We start from the raw sequence: 14,779 nt of genomic DNA on the forward strand, positions 1-14,779 counted from the left end.
CTACTCATCCAAGCGAACCGGACGTCAAAGACACCAGACATCTATACATCTACAGCTCCTTACAGAGGGTAATCTGTCTGCCTACCTGACCCTGCGCTGGAGGGGGTCCACCTTTTCTGGTAAGGGTCTGCATATACAGATTGCCGCTCTGCTATCGGGATTCATTTGTCCACTATACAAGCCCCTGGAAGATTTCACCATATTATTTTTCACTTTTGGAACTTATTACACATCAGTTGTGTGTACCTATCTTTTCACGCTATATTGTGGACATTATTGCGCAACTTTATTTATTTGTTAGATTTTTTCATCATAGAGATATTACTTGGTTTTTAGTTGCTGCTCCAAACACAGATCTAGCGCGGTATTTTTTTCTTTATTTCTGTTCTGAGTGGAACCTGTCCTGTTATACCGCTGTATGGTCTTGGCCACCGTGCTGCAGCTCAGTTTCAGGGTCTTGGCAATCTTCTTATAGCCTAGGCCATCTTTATGTAGAGCAACAATTCTTTTTTTCAGATCCTCAGAGAGTTCTTTGCCATGAGGTGCCATGTTGTACTTCCAGTGACCAGTATGAGAGAGTGAGAGTGATAACACCAAATTTAACACACCTGCTCCCCATTCACACCTGAGACCTTGTAACACTAACGAGTCACATGACACCGGGGAGGAAAAATGGCTAATTGGGCCCAATTTGGAGATTTTCACTTAGGGGTGTACTGACTTTTGTTGCCAGTGGTTTAGACATTAATGACTGTGTGTTGAGTTATTTTGAGGGGACAGCAAATTTACACTGTTATACAAGCTGTACACTCACTACTTTACATTGTAGACAAGTGTCATTTCTTCAGTGTTGTCACATGAAAAGATAGAAGAAAAGATTTACACAAATGTGAGGGGTGTACTTACTTTTGTGAGATACTGTATATAATGTTTGGGGGTTCTAAGTAATTTTCTAGCAAAAAATACTGATTGTAACCAACAAGTGACAGAAAAAGGTTTAGTCTTTACTAAACCTCCCTCATTTACAGACCAAAGTTCTTCCCTTTCATCTAAAGAACAAAATGTTACAATGTTTATAGTTAGCTCAGCGGCTGAAGAATGTTGTGCAACTTGGCAGACTGCCTGTTTTTTTTTTTTTGACAGCTGTCGGCTTGAGCAGAGAACTTTGCATAGAAGCGGAAAATGCTTTGTTAAGATTGATAGGGGGAAACAATCGCAATCTCAATCCTTAGCGATTAATCGTGCAGCTCTAGTGTGCATAGTGTGTCTGCATGCGGGTGGAGAGGAGCCTTTCCTATTCTCACTGAGGGCGTTATTCATGTGTGGGATCTTAAATGAAGATGTATTTAAGATCTATTTACAATAGTGATATGTCATTTATGATATGAGAGCGCGGTTCCTCTGTTTCTTTTCACAACACGCAGCTCTTTATTGTAGTTTATTTTTCTGGTTGTTGTTTTTTTGGTTATTGTTTTGCACAGGTTTGGGTTCCTACATTTTCTTTCACTGATTAATAAGTGTAATACCCCATTCATAATGGGGGGGGGGGGGGGCGATATGATCTGGTGAGTTACTTTCTTATGGGTGTGGGCTAAGTTTGGCACACAGCGGTGGCGGAATCTTCGGTGGTTCATCTTCAGCTGGATATCACGGTGTTCTATAGATCTCCATGGACCTTCTATGTGGGGGGCTTTTTGGACTACATTCAAACCACTTGGTTTTGCTGTTAAAAATTGATTTTGTTTTTGCGCTACTGTGGATTTTACATTTACATATATTTTTGTTTTTCTGTATCTTCACCTATTTGATAAGGAAAGATACATTGTATCGCTCTCTCTGCTTGCTGAGAGAAATAAAATATCAACTGTGTAAAAAATAATAATAATAATAAAAATGTTTGATCTAGGTCAGTGCCATGGTTAGTGTTTGGGTCAGGTAAGGGTCAAAGGTCATGGTCAGTTTATTTTAGGCAGGATTTAAAAAAAAATAAAAATTTAAATTAGTGTCAGTGTGTTTTAGGTAGGATTAAAAAAAAGAAAAAGCAAAATGTCACCCTGCACAAGGAGAGGGAGGGCAGAGGTGTGGGAGGAGCCCAGCTGGACCCACCCACTACAGACTACAGGAGGGGGCAGCAACAAGACCAGTCCCCCTGCACAAGGAGAGGGAGCAGAGGTGTGGGAGGGGCCCAGCAGGCTCCACCCACTACAGAAAACTACAGGAGGGGACGGAGACAAGACCAGTCATCCTGCACAAGGAGAGGGAGCAGAGGTATGGGAGGGGCCCAGCAGGCCCCGCCCATTACAGAAAATGAAAGGGGGGTGGAGACAAGACCAGTCACCCTGCACATGGAGAGAGAGCAGAGGTGTAGGAAGGGACCCAGCAGGCTCCACCCACTACAGTTACTTACAGGAGGGGGCAGAGACAAGACCATTCACCCTGCACAAGGAGAAGGAGCAGAGGTGTGGGAGGGGCTCAGCATGCCCCACCCACTACAGAAAACTACAGGAGGGGGTGGAGACAGGACCAGTCACCCTGTACAAGAGGAGAAAGGGAGAGCAAAGGTGTGGGAGGGGCCTAGCTGGATCCACCCACTACAGACTACAGGAGGGGGTGGCAACAAGACCAGTCCCCCTGCACAAGGAGAAAGCAGAGTGGAAGGAAGGACCCAACAGGTTACACCCACTACAAAAAACTACAGGAGGGGGCGGAGACAAGACCAGTCCCCCTGCACAAGGAGAGAGCAGAGTGGAAGGAGGGACCCAACAGGCTCCACCCACTACAAAAAACTACAGGAGGGGGCGGAGACAAGACCAGTCCCCCTGCACAAGGAGAGAGCAGAGTGGAAGGAGGGACCCAACAGGCTCCACCCACTACAAAAAACTACAGGAGGGGGCGGAGACAAGACCAGTCACCCTGCACAAGGAGAGAGAGCAGCAGTGGGCAGTCTTTATTACAGGAAGTCTCACACGGGATTACTGCACAGATCTGAAAGAAATACACAAAGATCACCGAGGTTCCAGGAGAAGACACATGACTGATCGATTTAGACAATATTTAGTGATCCCAGAACTCAGCTTTACCATTACTGACAGACTGCATCATTCATTTCATTTTTTATTTTGCCCGGAGTTACACTTTAGGTATTGGAAATGGAACAAATGTTTATTCTGAATGGACACAATGTTGCTCTCCTAGCCGGCTTTTCTCTATATTCTATACAATAATTATTTGCTGCAGAGGAAAATAATTTGCAGCCATAATAGTTTATTCTGTTTTCCTGCCTGTGAGGAGCCCGGATTGTACATCAGACGTCTCTCACAAGGTCACCCGGCACTTTGTTTAGACGCTGAACTCCTCTGATGACTCATGACGTGTTTATTGAGAATGAAGAATCTTTTCTGTGAGATCTATAATCTTCTCTGCATAGGAGCGGGCAGGAACAATGGCGAGAAGGAGCGCAGGAGAAGCAATCAGCGCCGAGCGCAAGAAGTGATGGAGATCGTTCTGTCACATGGGCCACGGGTGACTCCCATCTGGTAGAACAGGCCCCGTGTCAGATAGGTTATCCTACCTAGAAGAATTATTTTTTCATACATTGGACATGGCTAGCTTTAGCTTTATTATTCATTTAAAGTGTTGTGACAACGCGAGGCCCTGCCACTGTGAAAATGGAGGAAGAAAATCACTCAGGACTCACTTTAAGGGTTAATGCGAGGTTCCCGGACTCTGTGATTTTTGTTTTTTTTTGGTTTTCTTTGGATTCTGTACACCTGGATTGGGGCCTGGAGCTTGAAGGTTCCAAAGTGTCTTCTGTGGGAAAGAACCTTCAATCCTGTGTCTGGGTGCTCGCAACCTGTGTACACAGGTGTGCAGGGTTGGTATATACTCAAGCCTGAGGGTAGCTTAGGGCTCCCAGTTTGGAGACAGCTACCGTATTGGAGACAGGAGGTCTTAACCAAGGGTCAAAGGAGCCCCTGCCAGCAGCCAGGAGACAGGAGGTCTCACCCAGGGGTCAGAGGAGCAACAGCCAGGAGTCAAGAGACAGGAGGTCTCACCCAGGGGTCAGAGATGGCCCAGCTAGCAGTCAGGAGACAGGTAGTCTCAACCAGGGGTCAGAGGAGCCCCAGCCAGGAATCAAGAGACAGGAGGTCTCACCCAGCGATCAGAGGAGCCTCAGCCAGTAGTCGAGAGACAGGAGGTCTCACCCAGGGGTCAGAGATGCCCCAGCCAGGAGTCAAGAGACAGGGAGTCTTACCCAGTGGTCAGAGGAGCCCCAGTCAGGAGATCTCAACCAGGGGTCAGAGAAGCCCCAGTCAGGAGTGAAGACACAGGAGTTCTCAACCAGGGGTTAGAGAAGCCCCAGCTAGGAGTTAAGAGACAGGAGGTCTCACCCCGTAGTCAGAGGAGCCCCAGCCAGGAGACAGGAGGTCTCACCTAGGGGTCAGAGGAGCCCCAGCCAGGAGCCAAGAGGTCTCCTTGCTGGGGTCAGAGGCACTCCAGCCAGGAGTCAAGAGGCAGGGGGCTTCAACAAAGGGATCAGAGGCGACCCAGCCAGGAATCAAGAGACCCAACCAGGAGACAAAAGGTCTCCACCAGGGGTCAGAGGCACCCAGCCAGGAGTCAGGAGGTCGGACTTGTCGAACATAGGTTGGACTTGATGGACTTGTGTCTTTTTTCAACCTCACGTACTATGTAACTATCAGGGTGTCAGGAGTACTCCTACCCAGAGGCCAGGAGTGGGCCATGCAGCAGGGAGCTGCAACTAATGGCTGAGTGAGCCAACAGAAACAGAAGAGGTGGACGATATATTCAGAAGGACTGGTAAGAAGAGCAAAAGTGCTACTGACAAGGGAGGCGGGTGGCTCATCATTTTCAGTTGGCTAATCATGTTGATGTGGAAAAACCCCTACAAGGACAACTGATGTCTATGTGAATGTTCCATTCTGTTTAATAAAAGTGGGCTGCCTTGCCCTAAACACAGTTTGGACTGGCACAACTCATTAGAAAAGGACCTACCACATGAGCATAATCACCCCAACACCACAGTGCATGCAGTCTAAATGTCCTTTCATCCCCAGGACGGCGCAATCTTTGTTCAGGCATCATCCAGAGTTACCATCCACTTCCTGGACTAGTCATTGTAAAAGTCCAGTACCCTCACACAGTCAACTGACTCTGCTGCCTTTCACCCTTTGACCAGCAGCTATAAAATTCTTCGGTACTCACAAAGTTCAGTCCCACTGCTGCCCCTCACCATACTTTACATTCCCAAATCACTTCCCCTTTGCTGTTTATCACTCTGTGACTGCAAAAGGAAGGCACCAGCTTTGTTCAGACATCATACGGGCTCACATCTTTTTCCCGGACAAGCAGCATGTGGAGTCTGTGGAGCGCAGATGGGGAAAGCACACCATTCACATGCATGCTATATAATTTGAGTCAGTTGACATTTTTGTGTGTGCCGTTTCCATTCTTCTATCCTACTGCAGTTAGTCTGGTGCCCCCTTTCTGTCTCTCTGATTACTACAGGAAACATCAGGACCACTACCAGGGTATCCATATTGACAGCCCTCCAGGCGTCTCTCCCGGTCGTGAAAGCCACTAGACATGTGCAATTTGGTTAGTTCCGAATTAGTTTTTTAATGAATTTTGTCAAATTTGTTAATTCCGAAATTTCCGAATTTTTCAATTTACGAAATTTTTAATTTCTGAATTTCGAATTTCCGAATTTTCAAAAATTCGGAATTTCGGAAATTTGGAATTTCGGAAATTGGAAAATTCTAAATTTCAGAAATTTCAAATTTCCGAATCTCGAATTTCCTAAAATTAAAAATTTCGGAAATTCAAAATTCAGAAATTTTAAATTAGGAAAATTCGAAATTAGGAAATTTGAAATTTCTAAATTTCATAATTTTGAAAATTCAAAAATTTTAAAATCCAAAAATAAGAATGAAAATCTGAAAATTCAAAAGAATGAAAATCTGAAAATTCAAAAACCCGAAAATCTGAAATAATAACCAATATTAAATTATAGGTATTGGAATTTCTTTTTGGATTCAAAAATTCGGAAATTTGAAAATTTGAAAATTCGGAAATTCCGAATTCGGAAATTTGAAATTCAGAAAATTAAAAATTCGGAAATTTGAAATTCAAAATTTCAAAAAATTCGGAAATTCGAAAATCCGAATTTTCGGATTTCTGAAAAAAGCCAAAAAACTAATGAAACGAAAACGAACAAATTTTTTGTCAGTGCACATGTCCAAAAGCCATCTTATGCCGCGTACACACGATCGGACTTTACGGCATACTTGGTCTGGCGTACTGGATTTCGTCGGACAATTCGATCGTGTGTGGGCTCCAGCGAACTTTGTTTTCTCAAAAGTTTGACGGACTTAGATTTGAATCATGTTTCCAATCTATCCGACGGACTCGAGTCCAATCGAAAAGTCTGCTCGTCTGTATGATAAAACCGACCCTAGGGCAGCTATTGGCTACTGGCTATGAGCTTCCTTGTTTTAGTCCGGTGTACGTCATCACGTATGAATCCGTAGGACTTTGGTTGATCATGTGTAAGTAAGTCCGTTCATTCGGAAAGTCCATCGTAAAGTCCGGTCGTGTGTACGCGGCATAAGAACTATAGTTCTTTTACTAAATGTGAGCTGGTTATTGTCTTTTTCCAATAAATGTCATGTTATCTGCTACACTTAGCCTCCGCACTCAGCTCTGTTTCTTTGTCTATCTAGGGATCTCTTCAGTCTTCCAGAAGTGCTGCGTCAAGTGTGCTGGTTTTGGATTTATTAACAAACCAAAGGACCCTCCCTGTGGAATTTCCACCCAAGCTGTCCGCCCCGTTCACTTACTTTGACCCAGCCCAGTGTACACCTATTTAGCGCCAGATTGACTTTCCTCTCGTAGTTGAGGAACAGGCCAAAGGTCAGTAATGAGTGCTAACGAAGATATGGACGGCAGCAGGAGTGACAAGAGTGAGATATTGGCTGGAGAGAGCACAATAATCTGGCAAACAGGAAGTGCAGAGGCGTGGCTTAAATAGAAGGTCCATGGGAGGACCAAAGAGTTCAAGAGAAACAAGAGACAAGGCAAGATTATCTGAGGGATTGTCCAGGGAGCTGTCCAGCATCTCAGATGGATCAGCAGGAACAGACACCACCAGACACAGCAGAGGTTGTAGGTTCAGACCGGGGTCCTGACACATTCCATGCTGCAGCCTCTCACCTTGTGACTTGATACAAAGCTACAATGTTTCAGTCTGATCACTGGGGAAGGGGTGATTGAGGAAATGCTTCCTCCAGCCTGCAGAAGATGGAGCTTTTCTGAAAGATGATCCTGTTGCTGTATATTGTGATATTTCAGGTCCACTTTTGTTCCCAAAGGGGTGACACGGCGGTTGGATTTCAGCATTTCTCCGGCACTTCTGCTCTCTACGAGGAGCACACATGGTGGGGAGATCAGGACAGGGATCTATTTAACCACCTGAGGACCGGAAGAATTTACTCCCTTAATGACCAGGCCATTTTTTACGATACACCACTGCGTCACTTTGACAATTGCGCGTGCGACGTTGTACCCAAACAAAATTGATGTCCTTTTTTTTTCCACAAATAGAGATTTTTTTTGGTGATATTTGATCACCTCTGCGGTTTTTATTTTTTGCGCTATAAACAAAAAAAAAAGCGACAATTTTGAAGAAAAAAGCAATATTTTTCACTTTTTTTTAAATATCCCCCCAAAAATATTAAAAAAAACAAATTTCTTCCTATCCTCGGTTTAGGTATTCTTCTACATATTTTTTGTAAAAAAAAAAAAAAAAAAAATTGCAATACGCATATTGGTTGGTTTGCGCAAAAATTATAGCGTCTACAAAATAGGGGATAGATTTATGGCATTTTTAAAATTATTATTATTCTTTTTTTACTAGTAATGGCGGTGATCAGCGATTTTTAGCGGGACTGCGACATTGCAGCAGACAGATCGGACAATTTTTGACACTTTTTTGGGACCATTGACATTTACACAGCGATCAGAGCAATAAAAAAGGGATTGATTACTGTATAAATGACACTGGAAGGTAAGGGGTTAACACTAGGGGGTGATCAAGGGGTTAAATGTGTTCCCTGGGAGGTGTTTCTAACTATGGGGGGAGGGGACTGACTGGAGGAGGAGACAGATCGCTGCTCCTGAACACTAGGAACAGGCGATCTCTCTCTACAGAACTGGGATCTGTCAATGTAAACAAACAGATCCCCGTTCTGACAGGGTAACAGAGAGAGAGATCGTCTGTTCCTAGTGTTCAGGAGCAGCGATCTGTCTCCTCCTCCTCCAGTCACTCCCCTCTCGTGGGTGGCCGGCAGACGTTGTGGCCACCTGACATGCGCACCGGCGCAGCGTTGGGGCACATGCACGCGTCTCCGGCGCCGTGCGTGCGCCCACTGTATCTATTGCACAAACCGACGTACAGCTGTGGCGATTCGCGCAACAGAGCCAACCTGCCGCAGTATTATGCCGGCGGCTGGTCAGCAAGTGGTTAATGACACTTTCGGTATTGTTAGCTTTCTATGGACATCCAGAAGATAATTCACACCTCTGATCCTCCCACCAATCCCTGAGCAGGAAGTTGCCCCTTTAAAAGGCTGGCTCTTAAAGGGACAATTCACTCCAAGTAATAACGTTGCCGGGAATTGCCCTTTATGAACCTTCCAACCCCCGCACATTATATTTTTAGTGCAGGGCAGAGAATCTCTGCAAACAATTCATCTAAAACTGTCATGGGAAGAATTTCAGCACGAAGGTCTGACCTGTGCGGGGAACAGCGCTGGAATCTTTTCACACCAATCCTGAACCCCAACCTAGAGGTGCGTGTCACCGAGACTCAGCGCCGCAAAACACCATTTCTTCCCATTAATTATCTTTCATGTTTAAGTGCCACATTAAATTGAATTATTTCTCCACTTTTGATTAAATATCTCCAAAAAATATGTTTTTTTTTTTTTTACTGCTATCAGCTGTTCGCGCCTCAGTCACAGGATCCGGCTTAATAGCATTTCCAGACGTCGGTCTGTGGTTTTAAATGCCAGCGAGCTAACCTTGAGAAGATTGGTGGCGAGGCATAAAAACCGGCATTTAGTGGCTGTAATTCTGCGTCTGTGGAAGGAAAGGAGAAAGAAGCCGGCGCTGCGTTTTAAATGCGCGGAGTACATAGCAAAGGTAATTACAGTGCCTTGAAAAAGTATTCATACCCCTTGAAATGTTCCACATTTTGTCATGTTATAACCAAAAACATAAATGTTTTTTATTGGGATTTTATGTGATAGACCAACACAAAGTGTCACATAATTGTGAAGTGGAAGGAAAATGATAAATGATACAAATAAATATGTAAAAAGTGTGTGTGGGGGGGGGGGGGCATTTGTATTCAGCCCCCTTTACTCTGATACCCCTAACTAAAATCTAGAGGAACCAATTTCCTTCAGAAGTCACCTAATTAGAAAAAAGTTCACCTGTGTGTTATTTAATCTCAGTATAAATACAACTGCTCCATGAAGCCCTCAGAGGTTTGTTAGAGAACCTTAATGAACAAACAGCATCATGAAGGCCAAGGAGCACACCAGACAGGTCAGGGATAAAGTTGTGGAGAAGTATAAAGCAGGGTTAGGTTATAAAAAAATCTCCCAAGCTTTGAACATCTCACAGAGCTCTGTTCAATCCATCATCGGAGAATGGAAAGAGTATGGCACAACTGCAAACCTACCAAGACATGGCCGTCCACCTAAACTGACCGGCCGGGCAAGGAGAGCATTCATCAGAGAAGAGCCAAGAGGTCCATGGTAACTCTGGAGGAGCTGCAGAGATCCACAGCTCAGGTGGGAGAATCTGTCCACAGGACAACTATTAGTCGTGTTCTCCACAAATCTGCCCTTTATGGAAGAGTGACAAGAAGAAAGACATTGGTGAAAGAAAGTCATAAGAAGTCCTGTTTGTAGTTTGTGAGAAGCCATGTGGAGGACACAGCAAACATGTGGAAGAAGGTGATCTGGTCAGAGGAGACCAAAATTCAACTTTTTGTGCACTGATTCTACTATTATTAGAAGGGTTTGCTCCAGTACAGAAGGCCGGAGCAGGCACATGCGTGTGATGGTATGCATAACGTAATTTCTAGATGTGCACCAGCTTGCACCTTGCTGTGTGTACACGTGTGCATGCTTAGATTTCTGAGTGGTCTTCAACAAGTTCCTTTTAACCTGCAACCTGATCTGCTGTTCTAGTTTCCTGTGTATGACTGGACGTGCCTTGTGACTGGCTCCTGCCTCATTATTTACTTTTATTGTGACCTCAGCCTGACTACCTGACTCCGCTTACTATATTCTCCTCTCTGAACAATGTTTATAAACAATGTTAATTTGTATCTCTCTATCTTCCATCTGATCAATGTTTATAAACAATGTTGATTTTGATCTCTCTATCTCTCTTCTGAACAGTGGTTTCAAACAATGTTACTTTGTATTTCTCTATCTCCTGTCTAATCAATGTTAATAAACAATGTTGCTTTGCATCTCTGTATCGCCTGTCTGATCAATGTTTATAAACAATGTTACTTTGTATCTCTCTATCTCCTCTCTGATCAATGTTTATAAACAATGTTACTTTGTATCTCTCTATCTCCCGTCCAGACAATGTTTATAAACACTGTGTCAGCTGCTGTTTTTACACAATTGTTGGGAATTGCCTGGAAGTACAAAAAGGAGAGAGGCGGGGAGAAGAAGGATCGGGTATACTACACAAATCCTGTGTACTTTAATACAGATTTTTTGGAGTGTGTGTCTTTACCTGGGTAATAGAAGTGACACTCGGCTATGACACGAGTCACTCTTTGAAAATGTACTTTTTAGCACCAAACATGTCCGGAGTGACCTCTGCTGCTGTTAAGTAAACAAAAAAAAGTTGCTGCAGCCTGAAGTGCAGTTCATTTTCTATTCTCACCGGAGTGGAGCAAGCCGGGGCCGGCACCCGGGGACTTCTCAGAGGAGCCGGGGCCGGCACCCGGGGACTTCTCAGAGGAGCTGGGGCCGGCACCCGGGGACTTCTCAGAGGAGCTGGGGCCGGCACCCGGGGACTTCTCAGAGGAGCCGGGGCCGGCACCCGGGGACTTCTCAGAGGAGCCCGGGACTTCTCAGATAGCCGGGGCCGGCACCCGGGGACTTCTCAGAGGAGCCCGGGACTTCTCAGAGGAGCCGGGGCCAGCACCCGGGGACTTCTCAGAGGAGCCGGGGGCGGCACCCGGGGACTTCTCAGAGGAGACCGGGCCAGCACCCGGGGACTTCTCAGAGGAGCCGGGGCCGGCACCCGGGGACTTCTCAGAGGAGCCGGGTCGGCACCCGGGGACTTCTCAGAGGAGCCGGGGCCGGCACCCGGGGACTTCTCAGAGGAGCCGGGGCCGGAACTCGGGGACTTCTCAGAGGAGCCGGGGCCGGAACTCGGGGACTTCTCAGAGGAGCCGGGGCCGGAACTCTGGGACTTCTCAATGGAGCCGGGGCCAGCACCCGGGGACTTCTCAGAGGAGGCGGGGCCGGCACCCGAGGACTTCTCAGAGGAGGCGGGGCTGGAACCCGGGGACTTCTCAGAGGAGGCGGGGCCGGAACCCAGGGACTTCTCAGAGGAGGCCGGGTCAGCACCCGGGGACTTCTCAGAGGAGGCAAGGCCAGCACCCGGGGACTTCTCAGTGGAAGCGGGGCCAGCACCCGGGAACTTCTCAGTGGAAGCGGGGCCGGCACGTAAGGGACTTATCAGTGGAGGCGGGGCCGGCACCCAGGGACTTCTCAGTGGAGCCGGTGATCAGCCACTCACGTTGCGTGGCATACATACACATCTTTATGCAAAAAATAATGTAGCACTGGCCACAAGATTACATAATAATCCAATGCAATATTTCATATTTTTACCACAACATAAAAATGTTCAAGTATAAAAAAGATTTTTATTTTATTTTTTATTTCTGGCCAATAGATAAAGAAAATGTGTTCAGTCGTGTCCCGGCGGTGAGTTATCGGACAGATAATGTGAAAGTCATTTTTTATGGGAGTTTCAGATTTGTACATTTGCTGTTTCTTAATTTTATTCAATTTGTAAATTCTCTTTATAGCGGCTCTCAGGAACGTGTAACGAGTATCTCTACTGAATGGCAGAAGAGATGGCGGGATAATCGTATTGCTTTTCGGCCAGTTTGAGCATATTGGTAGAAGAAAAGCGCGCTCTCTGCCCAGCACCGCCGCCGAGGATGAACACCCACAAAGTAACGAGTAGGTATGAAGGAGAAATTTCCCTGAACCTGAGCTCGCTGCAAAATTTGTGGTTTTGAAATTGTCCTGTAGAACTTTCTTTTTTAGTTACATTTTTTTTCTATTACTTTTCAGTATATTTTACAGATTTTTTTTGATTTACCGAAAAACATCACATCAAAGTAAAAATACTCTCCAAACAATTTTGACATTTGTTTGACATTTTTTAGAGCATAAACAAGAGACACTCAGGAGCGACTCAAAGCCTTAAAAAGCCTTGGAAACAACATTAACCATCTACCTACTGGAAGGAAGAGAGGAAAGATCCCTGGTGCCACACATCCATGGAGTCCTATGGTAGTATAAGAGAGACAAGCTCAGCCTGGGCTCCCTCCAGGCCACACCCCCAACATGTTTCACTCACCCCCCCCCCCGGAGCTTAGTCGTGGGGATGAACCATCTACCTACTGGAAGAAAGAGAGGAAAGATCTGTGGTGCCGCACATCCATGGAGTCCTATGGTGGTATGAGGGAGACATCCTCAGCCTGGGCTCCCGCCAGGCCACACCCCCAACATGTTTCACTCGGCCCCCCCGGAGCTTAGTCATGCGGATTAACCATCTACCTACTGGAAGGAAGAGAGGAAAGATCCCTGGTGCCGCACATCCATGGAGTCATATGGTGGTATAAGGGAGACAACCTAAGCCTGGGCTCCTGCCAGGCCACACCCCCAACATGTTTCACTTGCCCCCCCGGAGCTTAATCATGGATCTACCTACTACCTACTGGAAGGAAGAGAGGCCGCACATCTATGGAGTCCTATGGTGGTATGAGAGAAACAACCTCAGCCTGGGCTCCTGCCAGGCCACACCCCCCAATGTGTTTTACTCCACCCTCCAGAGCTTAGTCATGGGGATTAACCAACGATCTACTGGAAGGAAGAGAGGCCGCACATCCATGGAGTCCTATGGTGGTATGAGAGACAACCTCAGCCTTGGCTCTCGCCAGGCCACACCTCCAACATGTTTCACTCCGCCCCCCCAGGGCTTAGTCATGGGGATGAATCATCTACCTACTGGGAGAGAGGAAAGATCCCTGGTACCGCACATCCATGGAGTCATATGGTGCTATGAGGGAGACACCCTCAGCCTGGGCTCTCGCCAGGCCACACCCCCAACATGTTTCACTCCGCCCCTCCCAGGGCTTAGTCATGGGGATGAACCATCTACCTACTGGAAGAGAGGAAAGATCCCTGGTGCTGCACATCCATGGAGTTCTATGGTGGTATGAGGGAGACAACCTGAGCCTGGGCTCTCACCAGGCAACACCCCCAATGCATTTCACTCCGCCCCCCCGGAGCTTAGTCATAGGGATTAACCATCTACCTGCCGAGGCAATTTTTAAAATCTTTTGCAAACACGTTAAAATCTGCTTTTTTTTTCCCCATCTAGGTCATTACAGGTCTTATGCCTGGGCGTTGGGGACGGCCTCAGGGAGTACTCCTCCCCCTTAACCGCTTCCCGACCACCCGCCACAGTTATTCTCTGGCAAGGTGGCTGGACACCGCAAATCGCCATAGATGTACGACGGTCCGTGCATGTGATATAGCGGGAGTTCACATCAGTGCCTGACCTCACAAATGCGCTTCTGGAAGAATGGTCAAACATTCCCATAGACACCCTCCTAAACCTTGTGGACGGCCTTCCCAGAAGAGTTGAAGCTGTTATAGCTGCAAAGGGTGGGCCAACTCAATATTGAACCCTCCGGACTAAGACTGGGATGCCATTAAAATTCATGTGCGTGTAAAGGCAGGTGTCCCAATACTTTCCTTGTCCCCCCCCCCCTCCATCCATTCCCTTTCCCCTCATTTCCCACCCCCTTTTCTCGGATTCCTTTTCTTCCCTCCACTTTCTTCTTCTTTGTCTGTGTCCTTCCTTAGCCCCTCTTTTCCTTTCCCCCTCCTTCCTCACCCCCCTTCATTCCTTTTCTTTTCTATTCCACTCTCTCTCTTCCCTTTCCTTCCCTTTTAGTTCCTCCTGTTTTTTCCTTCCTCATCTGTCATCTAATTATACCTGGTCGTTTCTGATGTCTCCTATTTCTCTCATCTATCCCCAACCATACCTGTTACCCATTCCACATGCCCTCCCTCCTCCCCTATCCTATAGGAGACTCCCTTCCTTGACCTTTTTTTCCCCTTTCCCCTCCCCCACACCTCTATTTGCTTTCCCTCTCCCCTTCCCCCCCCACCTCGCTCCCTTGTGGTTTTGTCCGGTATCGGAATTTCTCATTGAGGGTTTGGAGATATTCCCCATAGGCCACCCAGGCTATTTATCACCAACTAGGATGCAATATCACACAAGTGGTTATTAAATCCAAGGAGGTACATGGGAAGTCCCAAACAATTCTGTATTCTCATATCTACTTTTTAGGGGGTGGCACCTCCTCAGGGTAATAATTGATTCACACTCCATCCCCACACATAACGCTTTG

This window comes from Aquarana catesbeiana, linkage group LG05 (assembly GCF_042186555.1).
Source record: "Aquarana catesbeiana isolate 2022-GZ linkage group LG05, ASM4218655v1, whole genome shotgun sequence".
NCBI classification, from domain to species: Eukaryota; Metazoa; Chordata; class Amphibia; order Anura; family Ranidae; genus Aquarana; species Aquarana catesbeiana.